The following is a 24103-nucleotide window of genomic DNA, read 5'->3' as shown; positions in this document are numbered from 1 at the left end:
CTACAAAAGGAAAAGAGGGATAGATGAGAAGGTAGAAACCTTCAAAGCAAGGCTTGTATCAAAAGGGTACACTCAGAAAGAGGGAATCGATTATAAGGAGACTTTTTCACCGGTAGCCATGCTTAAGTCTATCTGGATACTCTTATCCATTGCCGCTCATATGGATTATGAGATTTGGCAAATAGATGTCATGACAGCATTCCTTAATGGAAGTCTTGAAGAAAACATCCATATGAAACAACCAGAGGGATTCATTGAAAAAGACAAAGAGCATCTAGTGTACAAGCTCAATCGGTCTATTTATGGACTGAAGCAACCTTCAAGATCTTGGAACATCTGGTTTAATGAAGTAATCCAATCATATGGATTTATTCAGTGTCCGGATGAGTCTTGTGTATACAAGAAGTGTAACGGAAACGTGGTGGTATTTCTTGTACTATATGTAGATGATATTTTGTTAATTGGCAACAATGTCAAGGTATTATCAGACGTAAGGGTATGGTTGTCCAAATAATTTGATATGAAGGACTTAGGAGAATGTGCACATATTCTTGGGATCAAAGTTATAAGGGATCGCAAGAAAAGAATGTTGTGCCTATCTCAAACTTCATATATAGACACGATCCTTGCTCGTTTTAGTATGCAGAACTCTAGAAAAGGTTTCTTACCTTTTAGGCATGGAGTAGCCTTATCTAAAGAGATGTCTCCAAAGACATCAAAGGAGATGGAGGATATGAAGGCAGTTCCTTATGCTTCGGTTGTAGGAAGTCTTATGTATGCAATGCTGTGTACGAGACCTGATATATGTTTTGCCGTGTGCATGGTTAGCAGATATCAGAGTAACCCTGGACAAGGACATTGGACTGCTGTAAAGCATATATTGAAGTACCTGAGAAGGACTAGAGATTATATGCTAGTCTACCAAGCAGACGATTTACGCCCTGTGGGTTACACGGATTCAGACTTCTAATCAGATAGGGACAATAGTAAGTCTACGTCAGGCTATGTGTTTACTCTAGGCGGTGAAGCCATTGCATGGAGGAGTGTTAAGCAGAAATGCGTCTCGGACTCAACCATGGAAGCTAAGTATGTGGCAGCCTCTGAGGTAGCCAAAGAAGCTGTATGGCTCAGGAACTTCCTAATGGACTTAGATGTGATTCCTGGTTTGCCTAAAATCATCACAATTTATTGTGATAATAGTGGTGCAGTTGCAAACTCGAAGGAACCACGAGCCCATAAGGCAAGTAAAATATAGAGTGCAAGTACCACCTGATACGAGATATCGTCAAGCGAGGAGAAGTTGTCGTCACCAAGATAGCATCGGCAGATAACTTGGTGATGTGCATAGATTGTATACAATTATTAGCATGTTTTGACGCACATTCACATACTTTGAGCATGCTTGATCTATGCATTTTCATACTTTCAGCTTTCCTTTTTAGCATATTTACTCTTTTTGTTCGGAGATCTACTTTTATGCATCTTTTGTATGCAGGAGTCGAATCTGGTGAAAAATGCATGTTTGAGACCAAATCTGCAAGCAAAGCGATGAAGGAAGTCATGACACTTGAACCCTACACGGCCCTACCATAGGGGGTTGCACAGGCCATGTAAGGATGAGAGGCCGTGTAGCTGCACCAGAGAAGAAAGATGGTATGGCTGTGTGAACCTCACACGGCCGTGTCAAGTTTTGAAGCCCAGGGAAGCAGGGTCGTGTACATCACACGACCATGTTAGTTTTCCAGAAACAGGAGAAGCCTCGGCCGTGTGCGCTACACGGCCGTGCGAGGTTTCCAGACAGCAGGAGAGTTTTGGCCGTGTACACCACATGGCCATGTCAGGTTTCCAGAGGTGAAGGCAGTGCAGGCCGTGTGGATCTACACGGCCGTGCAAAGGGGGCGTTGGTAGAGGCAAGATACGGCCGTGTACCTCACACGGCCGTGTGAGGTCAGCAGAGAAGAGAGTGGAATAGGCCCTGTGAGCCTCACACGGCCGTGCCACAGGGCCGTGTGGCGCCCAAAACTCATCTCTATATAAGCCTTTCTTCTTGATTTGAAAGGGGATCTTCTCCCTCTTGGGAGAGAGCGAGATTTGGGTCTTTCCTTCCAATCTTGGGAGGATTTCTGGGTGATCTAAAGGAGGATCTTCAACGGATTCGACTCCGGGAGCGTGGATTAGATCCGAAGACCAAGCTTCATCTTAGATAAGTTTTCTTTCTCTCCTCTTCTTGGATTGGGGATCAAAGAAATGCTTGTAATCTTTGTATTTTTCGAATTTCTCTCTTCGATTCATGGAGTAGATCTCTTTGTTTTAGGATGGAGGGAGTATTTGTATGATGAATTGATGTAAACTCTTGTGGATTTGCCATTTCCTTGTTTATATGATATTGTCTTGTTTGTATCAATTCAATCTTTAATGAATTGTTGTGATGTGGACCTAATTCTCATTTTAGATTAATTGTTTGAATGTCCTACGGATCTTGTTGAGATTATCTTCCACTCGATTTTCCGAGGGAAGCACGCGAAAGGTCCAAGCCCGTGTAAGGACGTTTGAGGGATAAGATTTAGGAAAAAATAGGATGATTCAAGAGGGTAGGATAGATTTAGGGATTAATCTTTATATCTTATGGGTTGAGAAGTATGATCTTTGTGTTGATTATCCGAGGGATCTTTGTCACAGGAACATGCTGTTGGATCGAAAGCGCTAAAGGGGGGGTGGCGCTCGTGGTTTTCACTCTTTTCGAATTCGTAAAACTATCAAGTTATAAAGCAGCGGAATAAAATAAAGAACGTACACAAAAGCACACCAAGATTTACTTGGTTCGGAGCCTAGGGCGATTCCTACTCCAAGGCCCACGCTCGTTGAGCGTTTACGATGGGCAACAACTATAATTCGTAAAATCTATTACAAGCTAGGTACAAATTAACTATAAATGAACTTTATACCGACAACAACAAAATGGAAATTGAAGCTTCGGGTCATCGAGATGTTGTTGCAGCACTTCGGGATCATCTCGTAGGCAGCTTGCAACGTGAGGATTGCTTAGAATTCGTTGTTTCAAGCTGCTGGTCGAAGTCCCCTTTTAAACAGTGCTGGAGGCGCCTCCAAGCCTGTCTGAGGCGCCTCCAGGCCGCCGAGTAGCACGCGTGGATCAGCTCTAATATGGTCTCACCTTATCCCACTCAAGGCGCCTCCAAGCTGCTCCAAGGCGCCTCCAACGCCTGGTCCAAGGTGCCTCCAGTGACCTCCCAGGCGCCTCTAGCGTCTCTGGACAGCTGGCTTCGGCTAGCACCCGAGGCGCCTCCAAGCCCCATGGAGGCGCCTCGGACACTGTTCATCCGAGGTCTAATTTACTCCTTTGTTCCTGCAAATTGTGTTAGTCCCAAACACAAACCCTGCAAAACAAAACTAGCACATAAATAATATGATAAATATACTTGACAGTCATCGGACTATCCGGGTCTGACTTCAGATTTCCTACCGGAAATCCTAGGTCGACCCGACGCCTACTATTCCCTCTACGAGGAACGCGTCCTCACCTACTTCACTCAAGAGATTTACCTGATGCAGTGCGATCCTCAAGATCGACTGGACTTTTGCTTAGCATTCGAGGCTTCCGGACTTTCTGCTGGACTTCCGCTTCTCGGCTGATCCTGTCTTTCACCTGGTTCACGACACCAGGACTTTCCACTTAGGGTTCCCCCCCTTAGGACTTTTGCCTGAAGCTCTCGACCCGCCAAGACTTTCCGCATAAGGTTAGTGCATTAGATCACAAAACAACTTAACTTTGAATTCCTTTGCCATTATCAAAACAGCGGTCGATCGTCGGATGCTTCCCGCACCAACACATGCCCATGTAAGGACAACATTAGTTCATATCTAATTGATCACATTTAGGTATAAATTTCAGTCCTAGACCGGTTGTCTATTGCAAGAGAGAATCGGCAACCTTCTATAAATGTTGGAAAATTGAGAAATAGGATTTGGTAGATCATTTACATTGAAAAATCTTACAAAGAAACCAAAACTCCTAGAACATTCCTTTATCATAGCCCATAATCTTGTTTCTTGATCTTACATTTCTATGTTTATTTTTCATTAATTACATTTAGCTTTTGGAAACCAATTGATTAGTTGTTTAGCTGACTCGTGTTGAAACATTTTTAGTGCTTATTCTAGTCCCTGTGGATACGATAATCTTTTATATTACTTGCGATATTTTCATACACTTGCGGAGGTTAACAAGTTTTTGGCGCTGTTGCCGGGGATTGCGCTATAACATTAGGAATTATCAATTGAGTTAGACTAAACATAACTTTTCTTTCTTTCTTTTCATTTGCATAGTAGTAACTAATTGTTAGAATTCTATTTTTATAAGTTTTTCATTTCTTGTATAACACTCATGTCAATTTCTTTCTGTTGTGATTCTAATTCTGCATTTTTGGATTCTAATATCTTGTCTAATCTTTTCTCTATTTTTACAATTCTTTCGTGGCCTTCCTAATTCTTTCTGAATTCAATAACTGTAACTTGTATCTCCTGTACCTCTTTTCTTTTGCACACCAAAAATAGTTTTCAGGTCATTAGGAGATTATGGAGCCCCGAGGTCTGCCAAAGGACTAGGACCAGTTGTTTACCCTGAAATTCAAGCAAGAAACTTTATGCTTAAACCTTCCTTCATTTCAATAGTTCAGAAAGTCCAATTTGGGGGCCTAGAGATTGAAGATCCTTACTCACATCTCATGGAATTTTATAGATACTGTTATACTTTGAAATATGAGGATGTTCCTGTTGGAATGTATACTAAAAACCTAGTTTTTATAAACATTTATTTTAAAATAAAAGAATCATATTTGGTCAATATCTACATTTATTTGTTAAATGTAATTGTTCAATTAATTTATATAGTAGATAACATGGAGTGTGGTGTCACACTCAGAAGATCATGTTATCGTTTCTTTATAAATTATAAACAGTTGCTCACGACTAAGATGGAAAGGAACAAATCATCAGAATAGTCGTAGTGTAATTAAGTATTAGTTTATCTTGACTAATAAATTACACTGATACACTTTAAGTGTATTGAGTAGAACCATTTAGGTAAGTTCTTTTTATACTGACTTAGTAAAAGAACTAGACCTTAGTTATTATGGAAGTGTGTGCTCTTAATCCTAATATAATAACAAGCACATATATTTAATATTTATTTCTTTGACTTATCAAAGGGTGAGGTTTAGCTCGATAAATCAATATGCCCGATAAGTTGGGAAATGATATTACTTATAGTGTGTGTTGTTGATTATAGAAGGAATCTGTGTCCTAGTTATCTAGGTTGAGAATGTCCCCAAGTGGAGCTCATAAGGATTGTCATGTTAAACACTGTAGGTGGACTTAGTCCGACATGACAATGAAGTTGAGTGGTACTACTCTTGGAGTTAGATATTAATTAAGTGAGTTGTCACTAACTTACTTAATTAGTGGACATTCGTAATCTTAAACACAGAGAGACTAACACACTCATAATAAGAAGGAGCCCATAATGTAATTTGAGATTGGTACGGTAGTGCGATAATAACTCTCTAGTGGAATGAGTTATTATCGATGAACTAGAGTTGTGTGTTCGGGGCGAGCACGGGATACTCAAGCTCATCGGAAGGCCAAAACCAATTTCTCCTCTGGGTCCCTATCGTAGCCTCATAATAGCCTCAAGTTCATCCAAATGTAAGGATCTTCTTGGTGTCCAAGAAGTGGGCCGGTCCAATGCTTGGTGACCAAGCAAGGCCCGACCACATCCTCTTCTATAGGGGACAGCCCTTTGCTTGGTGACCAAGCATGAAGGGGCCGGCCACAATAAATCAAAAAGGGAGGGTTGTTTTGAATTTTTTTAAAATCTTCTCTTTGTAGAAAACTATAAGTTTTAAAAGAGAGATTTTAATTTTTAAAACTTTCCTTATTTGAATTAGGTCACATGTTTTAATAGAGAGTTTTAAAAATTTTAAAACTTTCATTTTTTAACCATCCTCATGGTTTAAGAATAAAAGGAAGATAAGTTTTAAAATTAAAATTTTCTATCATCATGTTAAAAAAGGAAATTTTATAAAAGAAGTTTTAAATTTTAAAACATGATTTTAATTTTTAGAACTTTCCTGTTTTAACTCCTACTTTAGGAAAAAGAGCTTGTAAATTTTATAAGAGGATTTCTTCTTGTAAATTTTTTAAAAAAAATTATATTTCCTTTCTCCCTTGATGAGGTGGTCGGCCACCTTGCTTGGTGCCCAAGCAAGGGGCCCGCCATAATTAAAAATAAAAAATCATCACAAAAATTAATGTTGGTGATTGATTCAATCAAGAGGAAAGAAAAGGAAAAATAAAAAGGGAAAAGAAAAAAATAGAGGATGATTTTATTTTTTGTAAAAAGTTTTTTCCTTATTTGCCTTGGGCAAGTAATATAAAAGAAGGGGTGAGGGGGCTTCATGAGACACAACTCTTATTCTCTTGCTTGGAGACCCTCTTGGTGTGGTCGGCCCTCTCCCTTCTCTTTTCCCTTTTGCTTTCTTCTCCTTGGTGGTGGTGGCGGTCGGATTTTAGAAGAAGAGGAAGAAGCTTTTCGGTGGTGTTCATCTTGGAGGATTGTCACCCACACAATGTCCAAGGCGAGGCGAGGAATACGACAGAAGATCTTGAGGTCATTAACTTACAAAGAGAAGGTATAACTAGTAGTTTTCTTCCGCATCATACTAGTTATTTTCTTTGCAAAATTCTAAATACAAGAGGCAATTAGATCTAGTTTATCGAATTTATTTTTCAAGTGTGTGTTTTCTTCTTTTTCGAATTTGTGATTCGATTGTTCTTTTTGGTTAACCTAGAGTTATTTAAGGAAATTAAATATTAGCTTTCATTAAAAGGCTTTGTCTAGGCGGTGGTGGTTGCTCCCATATCCAAGAAGGTCATGTGCCTCGCCATGCAGTCCTGGAAGCCAATTTTGGAAATTAATATTGAATGGAATTAATAACATAGGTGGATTTGAATCAATAGTGTTAAGTTCCGCTTGCGATTCAAATCTAAACCATTAAGAACAGATAAGTTAAATTTGGAATCAATGATGTTAAGTTCCGTCTGCGATTCCTAATTTAACTTTTAAAGAACACAATAGGTTATTTAAGGAAAGGTTCGACACTTGTATAAAATTTTTGTACAGTGGAACCGGTACGTTTTCCTTGGACTAACCAACAGTTCCATCTGAAATTATACCTATTGGTTTTTCCTTTTAGTTTGAAAGGTGCTGCAAAGAGATGATATAATTCCCTGAAATCTCAAAGTATCAAAACTTGGGATGAGTTAGAACAGAGATTCTTGGGCAGGTATCCCCCCCCCCTAGAAAACTATTTTTTTGAGAAGTCAAATTCTGAATTTTAAACAACTTACTGGGGAAGAGCTACATCAAGCCTGGGAAAGATATTCATCTCTTCTCCCGTTATGTCCACATCACGGTATTGAGGGATGGTTGATTATGCACTTATTCTATGAAGGGCTTTCTCTCTCAAGCAAGAGTCATCTAGATATAGCCTCTGGAGGATTTTTTTTAAAGAAAAATTTAGAGGAAGCCAGTGGGATAATCTACAGGATCACATCAAATTTTAATGATTGGTCAGGACAAAATGATGCAATTCTAACGGCTAATACAGTGGAGGAAAAGGAAAATGGGAAGAAAGGAATTACTCTGAATCAGAATAATCTTCGAGTGTTGTTGCCTTGGTGTTATGAGTCTCTTTTAAAAATATTCAATGAAGAAGCAGTTTCAATGGAGGAGAGAAAAGGGGATGATACTTTTCTAGAAGATGAAGAAGGTTTGGAGAAAGGATCTCAAGATGAAGAGATTAAGTTGATAGAGCATGAGCTAACTGTGCCAGAGATAGTATCACCTCAACCTGAGCTTAAGTCATTGAACTCTAAAATACGAATTCCTTGGACCAAATTCCACTTTACCAGTTATAATCAATGCTAGTCTAACTGAGTCTGAAACACAAAGGTTGGTTGAAGAGTTAAAGCTGCATAGAAAAGCAATTGGATACACTATTGATGATATAAAAGGGATTAGTCCTTCCCTTTGCATGCATAGGATTTTACTTGAGGAGGATTATAAAAATTCAATTGAGCACCAGAGGAGGTTGAATCCAAATCTGAAAGAGGTAGTAAAAAAGGAGGTGCTCAAACTTCTTGATGTCGGGATCATTTATCCGATTTCAGATAGTGAATGGGTGAGTCTAGTGCACGTAGTCCCAAAGAAATGGGGAATGACTGTTATAAAAAATGAGGATAAAAATTGATTCCAACAGGAACAGTAACGGGGTGTCGAATGTGTATTGATTATTGAAAGTTGAACAAGGAAACGAGGAAGGATCATTTTCCCTTACCTTTTATTGATGAAATGCTTGAGAGATTGACTAAGCACTCGTATTTTTGCTACTTGGATGGATATTCAGGATTTTTCAAATTCCAATTCACCCTCAAGATCAAGAGAAGACTACTTTCACATGCCCCTATGGCACTTTTGCTTATCGTCGTATGCTATTTGGGCCTTGTAATGCTCCAGCCACTTTCCAGAGATGCATGATGGCAATTTTTTCATATTTAATAGAGAAAATTATGGAGGTATTCATGGATGATTTCTCAGTATACGGGAATGACTTTGACACTTGTTTATCTAATCTCTCTACAGTTCTTCAAAGATATGAAAAGGCGAATTTAGTGTTAAACTGGGAGAAATGTCATTTCATGGTTAGAGAAGGAATTGTTCTAGGGCATAAAATATCAGAACGTGGGATTGAAGTGGATCAAGCAAAAGTAGAAGTGATAGAGAAACTACCCCCACCAATTAATGTAAAAGGAGTGAGAAGTTTCCTAGGGCATGTCGGATTCTATAGGCATTTTATCAAGGACTTTTCAAAAATTGCTAAGCCTTTAACAAATTTGCTAATCAAGGATGTTGAATTTTGTTTTGACAAATACTGCATGGAGGCTTTTAGAAAAATTAAAAGTGCCTTTATTTCAGCTCCGGTAATTCAAGCCCCGGATTGGAATCTTCCATTTGAGATAATGTGTGATGCAAGTGACTTCGCAGTAGGGGTAGTGTTAGGACAAAGAAAAAATAAGATTCTACATGCTATACATTATGCAAGTAAAACACTTGATGCAGCTCAAGTGAATTATTCCACTACTAAAAAAGAACTTCTAGCTGTAGTATTTGCATTTGATAAGTTTAGATCATATCTGGTGGGTTTAAAGGTAATAGTTTATACCGATCATGCAGCTATCCGATATTTACTAAACAAGAAAGATGCTAAACCATGACTTATCAGATGGATTTTATTGCTTCAAGAATTCAACCTCGAGATTAGAGATAAGAAGGGAGCGGAGAACATAGTGGCTGACCACTTATCCAGAGTTTGGCAAAATATGGAAAAGGATGTGGATTGTGACTTACCTATCGATGATATTTTTCCTGATGAGCACCTTCTAGCCTTGTCGAGTGCTAAAATACCTTGGTATGCGGATTTTGTAAATTTTCTGGCAAGTGGAGTCTTACCCCAAAATTTCTCCAATCAGCAAAAGAAAAAGTTTTTTTCAGATGTGAAGAATTATATTTGGGATGAACCTCTCCTTTATAGGAAATACAATGATGTGATTTATCGAAGATGTATACCTGAGGAAGAAGTCAAGGATATCCTATTTCATTGTCATTCTTCTTCTTATGGAGGACATTTGGGGAGCTCTAAGACGGTAGCAAAAATCCTTCAAGCAGACTTTTATTGGCCAACCTTATTCAAAGATGCCAAGAGATTTGTACAATCGTGTGATCAATGTTAGAGGACTGGAAATATTACTAGAAGGAATGAAGCGCCATTGAATTACATACTTGAAGTAGAATTATTTGATGTATGGGGAATAGACTTCATGGGGACATTTCCCTTTTCATACGGGAATAGGTTTATCCTTGTAGTGGTGGATTATGTGTTCAAATGGGTAGAAGCTATAGCTTCTCCTACAAGTGATGCGAGAACAGTCATCAAATTGTTTAAAAGCATAATCTTTCCAAGGTTTGGCGTGCCTAAGGCAGTCATTAGTGATGGGAGATCACACTTTATAGAAAGATAGTTTGAGAATTTACTTAGAAAATATGGAGTGAGCCACAAAGTAGAAACTCCATATCATCCACAAACTAATGGGCAAGCTGAGATATCCAACCGTGAAATTAAAACCATACTAGAGAAAACAGTATCTACTTCACATAAGGACTAGTCATTGAAGCTAGATGATGCCTTATGGGCATATCGTACTGCCTACAAGAATCCTATTGGGATGACTCCATTTCGGCTAGTTTATGGGAAACCTTGTCATCTTCCAGTAGAATTAGAACATAAAGCCTATTGGGCAATTACAAATCTAAATATGAATCTCAAGGAAGCAAGGGAGAAAAGGAAACTTCAGTTGAATGAGCTTGATGAATTGAGATTGGATGCTTATGAACATGCTAGATCTTATAAGGAAAGAATAAAGAAGTGGCATGATCAACACATTCTCTGAAAGAGTTTCAAAGAAGGAGATCTAGTTTTATTATTTAATTCAAGGCTAAAGCTTTTTCTAGGAAAGCTTAAATCAAGGTGGGCAGGTCCGTTCGAGGTTAAGAAGGTTTATCCTTTTGGAGTGGTGGATATTTGGAATAAAGATCTTGGATTGATTAAGGTAAATGGCCAAGGTTGAAGGAATATGTGCACGGTATGAAATTGGAGGAGAAACAAAGGTTGTATTTTTCTGAACCTCGCCCTCCGGATTGACTTCTTAGTTAAGTCCTGTTCTATGTTTCAAATTTTCACTAGTAGTGTTTTACTTGGTTTTTGTTTTGTTTTGTTTTCAGGTTAAAATTTCACTTCCATGAGCTGGCCATGACTTCTTCATGGGCATGGAAGTGTTGGGAGAGCTAGAAAGAAGGAGAAGTGTCAATTGGAGCAAAACAGAGCATGGTCGTGTGTTGCACACGACCAGGCTTACGATGCAGAAAAGGGAGATGCCCAGGCCGTGTCTACACGACATGGCCATGTGGAATTTCCAGAGAAGGGAAGGAGTATGGTCGTGTCCCAGACACGGCCGTGTGTAGAATCCAGAGGAGGAGAGTTTCTCGGCCGTGTCTACCACACGGCCGTGTGAAGGAACTATTGCGAGAGCCTGCACGGGTCGTGTCATTTGACACGGTCGTGTGCTGATTCCAGAGGAGAAGGCTGTTGGAGCTATGTCCCAGACACGGTCGTGCAGAGAAAGAGGAACTAGGTCGTGTAATGATACACGACCCAGTCCACGCCCTTAAAGGGAATTAGGGCACGGGGTGTGGGCGGCACACGACCGCACACCCCCTTCCCTCTTCTTCCCTCTCTCTCATTTTCTTATCTCTAGGATTTCAATCACCACTTCTAATTTCTTCTTCTCATTCTCCTTTTGAAGGCTCGAATCTCTTCCACCATGGAAAATGTGATGGAGAAATCCTCTTCTACAAGGAAAGGGAAGGAGAAGATGGTTGCAACAAAGGAGAAAAACTCTTGTTTTAAAGGTATTTCTAATGATTTTGGTATTATCTTCTCTAGCGAGGAACAACGTTTGAGGTATTCTTCTTTATGTAAACACCCCCTTGTAAGTACCAAATTTATGGATGATGAAACTTTGGTAACATTAGGGTTTAAGGATGATTTAAATTGGTTGTTTGAGAGAATAGGCTGGAGTGGTTTAATGACAATGAGATATCCTACCTATCCTAGAATCATTTTTGAATTTTTGAGTTCCATAACGGTTGATAATGTTCAAGGTGGGGGTAAACTAAATTTTCGACTGTTTAATGAGGATTATGAATGGACGTTGAGTGATTTTAATACTTGTTATGAGTTGCCCCACATTGATTTGTGTACGATTTTACCTCAGTTCGAAAATTCACATTTTTGGTAACACATTTCTGAATAATCACATTTTAACCCTCATAATTCTAGAGCTCTTTACATTATTAATCCCATTTTTAGATATGCTTATTTAGTCATGAAGAATACCATATTTGGGAGAGAAGACAAAGAGGGATTAGTAAGACTTGTAGACTTGTACTGTTTATGGGCAATGGTTGAGAATGCTGATATTAATTTTGGTTATTTCTTCCTTAAACATTTAGTGAAACTTGGGAAATCTGACTCTACCACACCTATTATTTTGGGTGGATTATTAACCCAGATTGCTTTGGTGTTAGGGTGTGATTTAAATGAATTGGAAATGATTGATAATTCTTGTAGATTAGACTTGAACTCATGTTTAGCCATAAAAATGATAAGACGTGAAGAACATGGATATAGTCTTCTTATTTAGAACAATTTCCCTTTAAGACTGTCCAATCATGATCTCACTACCATTCATGTTAGGGAAAATTGGTGTTTGAAATTAGCAATTCAACATTCAAAAATATTGGCAAATTCATTTTTAAAAAGAGTCCCTGTGGTTAATTGTGATGTTTGTAGCTTTAATTTTCAAGAACTTCACTCTGCTCTAGATAATATTCATAATGATTTGAATGTGACTGAAAATTTTCTTTCTAATAAAAAACCCATAGAAGAGGAATAATTTAAAAAACTGCAAGATTGTTTCAAAAGTGAGAGGGAATTGTGTGAAAATATTTCTCGATTTATGAATTCTTATAGAACCCATTTTGAGTTTAATGAAGATTTCCAAGGTTATATGAGGTTTTTCCAAGATGATGTTGACAAACTGTTTGAGTATCATATGTTTGTTAGAAATGAAGTAAGGTGGTTTATTGATTACTTTCCTTTTATTCTGCCTGAATTTCCTGATCTCCCTCCACCTCCACCATATTGATTTCATCGGGATGATGAAAAGTTTGAATCTGGGGGGTGTCAAACCTTATTTCTTTTTGCGTTCTAGTTTTTAGTTTTTGCTTGTTTTCTTGTTTTCTGCATGTTTAACTTTTGTTTTGCATTCTATTTTGATTGTCTTGCTTGAGTGTTTGTTTTGATAGTCATTTGACTATCTTTTGAAATCTTGTGGCATATATCTTGAGAACATCAAACTTCACTTATATGCTTTCTTGTCTTCAAGATAAAATATTAGCATGTTCACTATCTAGATTCATGATGTTGTAAATGATGCTAGTAGTATGCTTAATGTACCTCTTTTCTCTATCTTGGGTAGCATGATATAAGCTAAGTATCATTTGGAGATAAGTTTTAGTCTTGGCTTGACCTTAAGGATCTTATTTTCACTACACTTTGACTTGATGCTTGAATGGTTGATATCATTGAAATAGTCATAATTCATCTTGTTTGTTTAGTACTTGATTTTCATGGTGATTTCTCAAACTTCATTTTGGTTACTGGATGAGGCTCAACTCATGTAAGCTCATTTGGAAAAATCAAAATATCTCAACATTTGTGCTAAAAGTACACTTGTGAAATAAGATTTGCACAATGCAAATGCTTATGAAGAAAAATGTGAAAAAAAAACAATAAAAAAAAAATGAATAAGGGATATAAAAAATAGTTGTCGTGAGTAGAATCTAGCAAGTCACCTCTTAGAGACCGAGTTGGGTTATTGGGGAAATGACTGCTTAGCTTCTCTTGAGATTGAGCACGCCTTTGAGACCATGGGTTGATTGAGAAATATGAACCAGGTGTTTGGCAGGTAAGTTCCTATCACTGGTTACTTGTCCATCACTGGAAACATTAGGAATTCAAATTTGATGACGACTTGACTAGAACATAGATTGAAACTTGAAGAGTTTTGAGTTGTCTTTGCACTGTGCATAGGGTACTTATGCTTGAGCCATGCTTAACTTGTTTTCATGATCATGCTTACTAATGAAACCTTTTGATAGAGTTAGGAGAATGCATTAGGGATATGAGGGCATTGTAGAGCCTATGAATCTGGATTGCAATATTTTACTTGAGGACAAGCAAAGGTTTAAGTCTGGGGGTGTGATATGCATAGATTGTATACAATTATTAGCATGTTTTGACGCACATTCACATACTTTGAGCATGCTTGATCTATGCATTTTCGTACTTTCAGCTTTCCTTTTTAGCATATTTACTCTTTTTGTCGGAGATCTGTTTTTGTGCATCTTTTGTACGTAGGAGTCGAATCTAGTGAAAAATGCATGTTTGAGACCAAATCTGCAAGCAAAGCGATGAAGGAAGCCATGACACTTGAACCCTACACGGCCCTACTATAGGGGGTTGCCCAGGCCGTGTAAGGATGAGAGGCCGTGTAGCTGCACCAGAGAAGAAAGATGGTATGGCCGTGTGAACCTCACACGGTCGTGTCAAGTTTCGAAGCCCAGGGAAGCAGGGTCGTGTACATCACACGACCATGTCAGTTTTCCAAAGACAGGAGAAGCCTTGGCTGTGTGCGCTACACGACCGTGTGAGGTTTCCAGACAGCAGGAGAGTTTTGGCCGCGTGCACCACACGACCATGTCAGGTTTCTAGAGGTGAAGGAAGTGCAGGTCGTGTGGATCTACACGGCCGTGCAAAGGGGGCATTGGTAGAGGCAAGATACGACCGTGTACCTCACACGGCCGTGTGAGGTCAGCAGAGAAGAGAGTGGAACAGGCCGTGTGAGCCTCACACGGCCGTGCCACGGGGCCGTGTGGCGCCCAAAACTCATATCTATATAAGCCTTTATTCTTGATTTGAAAGGGGATCTTCTCCCTCTTGGGAGAGAGTGAGATTTGGGTCTTTCCTTCCAATCTTGGGAGGATTTCTGGGCGATCTAAAAGAGGATCTTCAACGGATTCGACTCCGGGAGTGTGGATTGGATCCGAAAACCAAGCTTCATCTTAGATAAGTTTTCTTTCTCTCCTCTTCTTGGATTGGGGATCAAAGAAATACTTGTAATCTTTGTATTTTCGAATTTCTCTCTTCGATTCATGGAGTAGATCTCTTTGTTTTAGGATGGAGGGAGTATTTGTATGATGAATTGATGTAAACTCTTGTGGATTTGCCATTTCCTTGTTTCAATGATATTGTCTTGTTTGTATCAATTCAATCTTGAATGAATTGTTGTGATGTGGACCTAATTCTCATTTTAGATTGATTGTTTGAATGTCCTATGGATCTTGCAGAGATTATCACCCACTCGATTTTCTGAGGGAAGCACGCAAAAGGTGCAAGCCCGTGTAAGGATGTTTGAGGGATAAGATTTAGGGAAAAATAGGATGATTCAAGAGGGTAGGATAGATTTAGGGATTAATCTTTATATCTTATGGGTTGAGAAGTATGATCTTTGTGTTGATTATCCGAGGGATCTTCGTGACAGGAACATGCCCGTGTAAGGACAATATAAGTTCATATCTAATTGATCACATTTAGGTATAGATTTCAGTCCTAGGCCGGTTGTCTATTACAAGAGAGAACCGGCAACCTTCTATAAATGTTAGATAATTGAGAAATACGATTTGGTAGATCATCATTTACATTGAGAAATCTTACAAAGAAACCAAAACTCCTAGAACATTCCTTTATCATAGCCCATAATCTTGTTTGTTGATCTTACATTTCTATGTTTACTTTTCATTAGTTACATTTAGCTTTTGGAAATCAATTGATTAGTTGTTTGACTAACTCATGTTGAAACATTTCTAGTGCTTATTCCAGTCCCTGTGGATACAATAATCTTTTATATTACTTGCGATATTTCCGTACACTTACGGAGGTTAACACCTGGCAGATCCTTTCACTAAGGCCCTTCCGGCGAAAGCTTTTGATCGACATGTGGTGGGGATGGGAATCAGATGTATGGCAACAGATATGGCAGCTTAGTCTTTTAGTATAAGTGGGAGATTATTGGAGTATATACTAAAAGCCTAGCTTTTGTAAACATTTATTTTTGAAATAAAAGAATCACATTGGTCAATATCTACATTTATTTTTTAAATATAATTGTTCAATTAATTTATATAAGTAGATAACATGGTGTGTGGTGTCACACTCAGAAGATCATGTTGTCAGTTCTTTATAAATTATAAACAGTTGCTCACGACTAAGATGGAAAGGAACAAACCATCGGAATAGTCGTAGTGTAATTAAGTATTAGTTTATCTTGATTAATAAATTACACTGGTACACTCTAAGTGTATTGAGTATGACCATTTAGGTAAGTTCTTTTTGTACTGACTTAATAAAAGAACTAGACCTTAGTTATTATGGAAGTGTGTGCTCTTAATCCTAATATTATAACAAGCACATATATTTAATATTTATTTCTTTGACTTATCAAAGGGTGAGGTTTAGCTCGATAAATCAATATGCCCGATAAGTTGGGAAATGATATTACTTATAGTGTGTGTTGTTGATTATAGAAGGAATCTGTGTCCTAGTTATCTAGGTTGAGAATGTCCCCAAGAGGAGCTCATAAGGATTGTCATGTTAAACCCTGTAGGTGGACTTTGTCCGACATGACAATGAGGTTGAGTGGTACTACTCTTGGAGCTAGATATTAATTAAGTGAGTTGTCAGTAACTTACTTAATTAGTGGACATTTGTTATCTTAAACACAAGGAGACTAACACACTCATGATAAGAAGGAGCCCATAATGTAATTTGGGATTGGTGCGGTAGTGCAATAATAACTCTCTAGTGGAATGAGTTATTATCGATGAACTAGAGTTGTGTGTTCGGGCCGAACACGGGATACTCAAGCTCATCAGAAGGCCAAAACCAATTTCTCCTCTAGGTCCCTGTCGTAGCCTCATTATAGCCTCAAGTTCATCCAAATATAAGCTCATCTTGGTGTCCAAGAAGGAGGCCGGTCCAATGCTTGGTGACCAAGCAAGGGTCGGCCACATCCTCTTCTATAGGGTCTGACCCTTTGCTTGGTGTCCAAGTATGTAGGGGCCGGCCACAATAATTCAAACAAGGAGGGGTGTTTTAAATTTTTAAAATCTTCTCTTTGTAGAAAACTACAAGTTTTAAAATAGAGTTTGTAAATTTTAAAAACTTTCCTTATTTGAATTAGGCCACATGTTTTAAAAGAAAGTTTAAAAGGTTTTTTAAAAAAAAAACTTTCCTTTTTTAACCATCCTCATGGTTTAAGAAAAAAAAGGAAGATAAGTTTTAAAATTTAAATTTTCTATCACCATATTAAAAAAGGAAATTTTATAAGAGAAGTTTTAAATTTTAAAACATGGTTTTAATTTTTAGAACCTTCCTTTTTTTAACTCCTACTTTAGGAATGAGAGCTTGTAAAATTTTATAAGAGTTTTTCTTGTAAAATTTTATAAAAAAATATTTCTTTCCTCTTATGGGGGCCAGCCACCCTTGCTTGGTGGCCAAGCAAGGTGGCCGGCCAAAAAGAAAAAAATAATCATCATCCAAATTGATTTGGTGATTGATTCAATCAAGAGGAAAGAAAAGGAAAATAAAAAGGGAAAAGGAAAAACTAGAGGAAGATTTTAATTTTTGTAAAAATTCTTCCCTTATTTGCCTTGGTCAAGTATTATAAAAGAAGGGGTGAGGAGGCTTCATGAGACACAACTCTATTCTCTTGCTTGAAGGTTCTCTTGGTGTGGCCGGCCCTCTCTATTCTCCCTTTCCCTTTGCTCTCTTCTCCTTGGTGGTGGTGGTGGCCGGATTTTAGAAGAAGAGGAAGAATGCTTTTGGTTGGTGTTCATCTTGGAGGATCGTTGGCCACACAACGTCCAAGGCGAGGCGAGGAATATGGCAGAAGATCTTGAGGTCATTAGTTTACAAAGAGAATGTATAATTAGCAATTGTTTTTTGCATCATGCTAGTTATTTCTTTTTGTAAGAATTCCAAACACAAGAGGCATTAGATCTAGTATTTCGAATTAGTTTTTCGAATTTGTGTTTTCTTTGTTTTCGAATTTATGATTTGATTGTTCTTTTTGGTTAACCTAGAGTTATTTAAGGAAATTAAATATTAGCTTTCCTTAAAAGGCTTTTTCTAGGAGGTGGTGGTTGCTCCCATATCCAAGAAGGTCATGTGCCTTGTTATGAAGTCCTGGAAGTCAATTTTAGAAATTAATATTTAATGAAATTAATAACATAGGTGGATTTGAATCAATAGTGTTAAGTTTCGCTTGCGATTCAAATCTAAACCATTAAGAATAGATAAGTTAAATCTGGAATCAATGATGTTAAGTTCCGTCTGCGATTCCTAATTTAACTTCTAAAGAACACAATAGGTTATTTAAGGAAATGTTCGACACTTGTACAAAATTTTGTACAGTGGAACCGGTACATTTTCCTAGGACTAACCAAAGTTGCAAGGAACATCCGACACTTCACTCCATTAGAAAATTGTTGTAATAAAGCTACATTCTCAAATTTTAATAAATGATCCTCTGGATCTGTGGTTCCAGTGTATTTGCCGATCTGAAGATTTTGATATCGTTTAGGAAACGGATCATCCATTACACCTTGAGAAAACGGAGAAATAATTCTTTCTGGTGAGCTATCACTAGCCACCATCATTTTAGCTTTGTGCTTCTCCTTGTCTAGTGCCTCGCCAGAGGATTCTTGAAATACAGGCCTTCGTCCTCCATGTTCGAAAGGAGTACGAAGAAAAGCTCGAGGGCGTCTTGTTGGGGAAGCAATGGCCGGAGTAGTATACATGCGATCTTCCTCTTCCAACTCTCTTTCCTTCCGATGATCAGTAGTCGAGATTACCGGATTATGAGCTACTGGCAGAGTAGCTCCAGTATGAGCTTGTTGCTGCTGTTGTTGTTGTTGTTGTTGTTGTAGAGCCTTTTGCACATGCGTGCTAATAAGGAAATCCAGATCTTCATGACTAATAGTGAGTAGGTTCGATTTTCCAGCGTCTTCCATCTTGCGATCTCAGATTCAGGTGAAATTCCCACAGACGGTGCCAAATTTGATCCTGTTTGAGAAGCTTGAAAAAATGAAAAGATGGGGAGAGAACTTACTCCTGATGAAGAAGAATACCTGAGGACGCCTGATCTGAGAAAACCAAAGCGGATCCGGAAGAATGAAGTCACAGAACACCCCCTTGTGCAAAGACCCAAGGACAGAAGGAAGGATCCTGTGAAGAATACCGAGATCTAGAGCTCCGACGACTTCCTGCGTATAAGAGACCAACCAACACTATCGTCAGTGACCTAAGATTGGGGTGGGAATCCCTGGCTAGGCCCTCCGATGCTCAAGTCAGTGATCTCTCTTAGTGTGGAAGGAAGAAGATGAACAATAGCTAGAACTAGGGTTTGCAATAGATGACTATGTGTCTGGTGAGCGAGAGCATACCTGGCCAACGGAGAGGATTTCCCTTTTTATACCACTTTATATAACCTCCGTACTCTTGAAGTGGACCCCGGGTTGTTAAAGTTTGTTATAAGATGACATAAGTCATGTACTTGTAGAAAATAACTTTTAAGGAATTTTTTTCGTACCCCAGATGTACCTTCTTTGTCGCCTAGCACCTGCAGAAGAGTCTAGAAACATTCTTCCCGCCAAACCAATCAACCTGTTATACAATCACATAAGTTATTTATGAATATTCTTGAAATATTTGTTTTCGCCCCGTCTTATATCGAGTTATATTTATCGCTCATGTCTGCTCATCCTATTTTCCTAAGGTATATACCGACCGATATTGGCTTATCCTTCTCAAAGTATATATCAGTCAATATTGGCCTATCTTTTCTTAAGGATGGTACCCCGGCCGATATCGGCCTATCTTTTCTTAAGCTTGGTACCCCGGCCGATATTGACCTATCTTTTCTTAAGCATGGTACCCCGGTCGATATTTGCCTATATTTTCTTAAGCATGACACCTCGGTCTATATTGGCCTATATTTCCTTAAGCCTATTACCTCGGCCGATATTGGCCTATGTTTCCTTAAGTATGTTACCCCGACCAATATTGACTTATATTTCCTTAAGCCTGTTACCCCGGCCGATATTGGCCTATATTTCCTTAAGTATGTTACCCCGGCCGATATTGACTTATATTTCCTTAACCCTGTTGCCCCGACTGATATTCATACTTGCTTAATTCTGCTATCTCTTTTCCCCTTTTCACCGTGGACCTACTAAACCTAACCCATATCACTCATAATCCATATGAGCAGCAATAGATAAGAGTATCCGGATAGACATAAGCATAGCTACTGGCGAAAAGGTTTCCTCATAATCGATTCCCTCTTTCTGAGTATACCCCTTTGCAACAAGCCTTGCTTTGAAGGTTTCCACCTTCCCATCTATCCCTCTTTTCCTTTTGTAGATCCATTTACATCCAATAGCTTTTACACTATTTGATGGTTCTACTAGCTCCCAGACTTTGTTAAAATACATAGATTCTATTTTTGAATTCATTGCTCTTTGCTAAGATGTCGCATCTTTATCTTGGAGTGCTTCATCATATGTTCTGGGATCAGGTTCATGTTTAACTAGGATCAAGTTCGAAGACTCTCCCAAAAATATGAATATTTCAGGTTGCCTCACAACCCTCCCACTATGACGAGGCACTGTCTGTAGTTGTGTATCATTTGTGATGCGTGTTGCAGTTTCTTGTGATATTTCATCTTGCACTCTTGGTACTAAAGTAGACGTGTCCTATCTCATTTCTTCTAGAACAATTTCACTCTTGGGCTTGTGGTTTATTACATAGTCCTCTTTTAAAAATCAAGCATTAGTGCTAACAATGACCTTCTGATCTTTAGGACTATAAAACAAATCACGGTTTGTTCCTTTAGGATAACCTATAAACAAGCGAACTTCTGTACGAGATTCTAACTTATCCGCATCTCCCTTCAGCACGTGTGCTTGACTACCCCAAATCCGAACATGACTCAGACTAGGCTTACGCCCATTCCATAATTCTGTGGGAGTAGAGGGTACTGACTTAAAAGGTATCAAGTTCAGAATGTACACTGCCGTTTCGAAAGCATATCCCCAGAACGAATTTGGTAATTCTGAATAACTCATCATCGATCTAACCATTTCCATAAGAGTCATATTCCTTCAATCTGCCACACCATTTTGTTGGGGTGTACCAGGTGCAGACAATTGGGATTGAATCCTAACCTCTGATAAGTAATTCCTAAACTCTCCTGAGAGGTGCTCGCCACCACGATCAGACCGTAGTGTCTTGATATTTTTACCATGACGTTTCTCCACATCAACCTTGTACTCTTTGAACTTATCAAAGCACTCAGACTTATAGCGCATCAAGTAAATATATCCATATCTCGAATAGTCATCTATGAAAGAGACAAAATATTCGAAACCGCCTCTTGCCTGGATAGTCATAGGTCCACACAAATCAAAATGAACCAATTCCAACACATCTTTTGCTCTATACCCCTTGGCCTTAAAAGGTCTCTTGGTTATTTTTCCTTCCAAGCAAGATTCGTAGGTTGAAAAGTTTTCCAATACTAATGAACCCAAGAGTCCATCGGATATTAGCCTCTGAATCCTACTCAAGTTAATATGACCAAGTCTTAGATGCCAAAGATATGTTTGTTCATTTTCGAAGGTTCCTTTCTCTTATTAGAATTAAACGATGTGTTATTAATTTCCATTTGTTGCTTTGTGGGAGTTATCAGATTTAGAGTATACAAATTGTCAACTAATGTACCAGAATAGATAACTACCCTATTCTTCTTGATAACCACTTTGTTATCAAAAGTAACAGTATATCCATCCAAAAATAATTCAGAAAATGAAATTAAATTCTTTCTAAAACTTGGTACATAAAGATAATTTCTCAAAATCAAAGTTCTATTCCTATCAAATGATAAGTAGATATCTCCCACTGCAACAGCCGCCACTTTCGCAGCATTGCCCATGTATACGGTTATCTCTCCTTCATATAATCATCGGGTTTCCTGGAACCTCTGCAATGTATTGCAGACATGATCAGTGGCTCCTGTATCTACACACCAGGTACTGGTAGATAACACCGTTAAACATGTTTCAACTACTAGAGAATAAGATATACCTTTATTGTTCTCTTTCCTACGAGGACAATCCGCCTTCCAATGTCCAGACTGCTTGTAAATGAAGCACTTGCCCTTCGGCATCTTCATTCCTACTTTTAGTCCAGTACCTAGAGATCGATTCACTTTCTTTGCCGAACCTGCTTGTTTTTTCTTCTTCTTCATGCCTTTCGACTTAGAAGTAGAAACATTTTCAACAAAGTGAATTTGAGAACTATGACGAAATAGCCCTTTTGCTGCTTAAAGTTCTGTCAGTAGTTCTGCCAATGAATAAATCCTTTTATTCATATTGTAGTTCAGGCGGAACTGCTCAAAACTTTTGGGTAGCGATTGGAGAATAATATCGACCTGGGTTTCCCCATCGATTTCAGCTCCAAGGATTTATATCTCGTTCAAGTAAGCCATCATTTTGAGGATATGATCCCTTACGGGTGTCCCCTCTATCATGGTGGTTGTCATTAAGTTTCTCATAGCCAGTTGCCTAGTAGCCCAATTCTGTTGTCCAAAGAGATTCTTGAGATTGCTCATCATGTCATAGGCAGTTGACATGTCCTGATGCTAATGTTGCAGCACATTTGACATTAAAGCCAAAATGTAACACTGCATTATCTCATCTTCCTTGACCCATTTCCTATGATGCTCAATCTCCTCTTCACTAGAATCGCTATTAGGTACATTAGGGCAGACCTCCATCAGTATAAACTTATAGCCTTCAGCAGTTAGGACAATGTCCAGGTTTTTTTCCAATCTATGTAATTGAGATCAATAAGTTTGTTCTCTTTTAGAATAATAGCCAGTGGGTTGAAAGTCATCCTAAGAATCACAAAATAAGTTTTGATCAAAACTTTAGAATTTAGAATAATATTGAGTCCTCAAACAATATTATTTAAATCCACCAATACCTCAAAACACTGTGAATTTTGTATACCACGATAGTGTGGACGTATACAAATTCAAACATTTGTAAGAGGAGGATTTACCCATTAATTTTATTCTTGTCAACCTAACTTTATGACACAAAATTAATAGTTGGTATTCTTTGGTCACACATATAATAGCAGTGACTCTGATAGGGAGGATACTATTAAATGTGCCTAAGTGTATACCATTACTTGATACTTAGTCCATTAAATAGGATTGTGCCCCTTCAGATGGAGAAGATCACACGCTCCTAAATAATTTCCTATAATCATCCTAAAGGAAGTTTGATCTAGTGATCCGCAAACAAACTCATCCGATGTGGAGGAAGGCACTCAGAGCTAACGCACAAGTTTGTTTGCATCACTTACAAACCAGTAATGGAGACCGTGGAATTTATTTACAAATCTCTCTCCCACTTAGTTATTTAAGATGAGGATTTTAACATGCACACACACATCACAAAAAATAAAAGCAATAAATATGGAAAAATAATTTTCCAACTATTATGGCCTCTTCCATCATTGTCCTCCGTGTGCTGCCAACCCTAGCTGCTGTCATCTTTAGCCACCGCAATCGGGTCTAGTTGTTGCATCTATCCTGCTTCTTTTTCCGCTACACATCTGGCCCTCAAATAGCACGACACCTCGCAAGGATATGATCCACGACAAAAATAAAATTTTACATATATCGATCCTATATTCCACAAAGGAATGTACATAAAGTCTAGATCGAACAAAATGTAAAATCCTTAAACTAATACAGCTCCTGCTGTATTTAATACATACAATCACGCACACATATAAAATGCCCTCGACATGTCCAAGGGTCCAATCACACATAATCACAATAGGCTATAATAGTTAGAGCCTGCAACCATAGAGTTAATCTATTTGCATATCCTACTATTATCCTACCTAAAATATGTATGACATGTGCATAATTAAAGTAAAATCAAACACACAGAGGTTAAAACCTAGCTCTGATACCAATTGTTGGTTGCTACTCTGAATACCGTCGTAGTTCCCCTGTACAAAAATTTGTACAAGCATAGAACTATCCTAGCTACCCATGTGCTCTACTGAAGTTAAATTTGGATTGCAAATGATGCTTAACATTATTAATCCAAATCATCCTTCAGAAGTTAAACTTGGATTGGAAACGATACTTA

Source organism: Zingiber officinale, chromosome 4B (assembly GCF_018446385.1).
Source record: "Zingiber officinale cultivar Zhangliang chromosome 4B, Zo_v1.1, whole genome shotgun sequence".
In the NCBI taxonomy this organism is placed as follows: domain Eukaryota; kingdom Viridiplantae; phylum Streptophyta; class Magnoliopsida; order Zingiberales; family Zingiberaceae; genus Zingiber; species Zingiber officinale.
Note: the sequence above shows the minus strand (reverse complement) of the source record.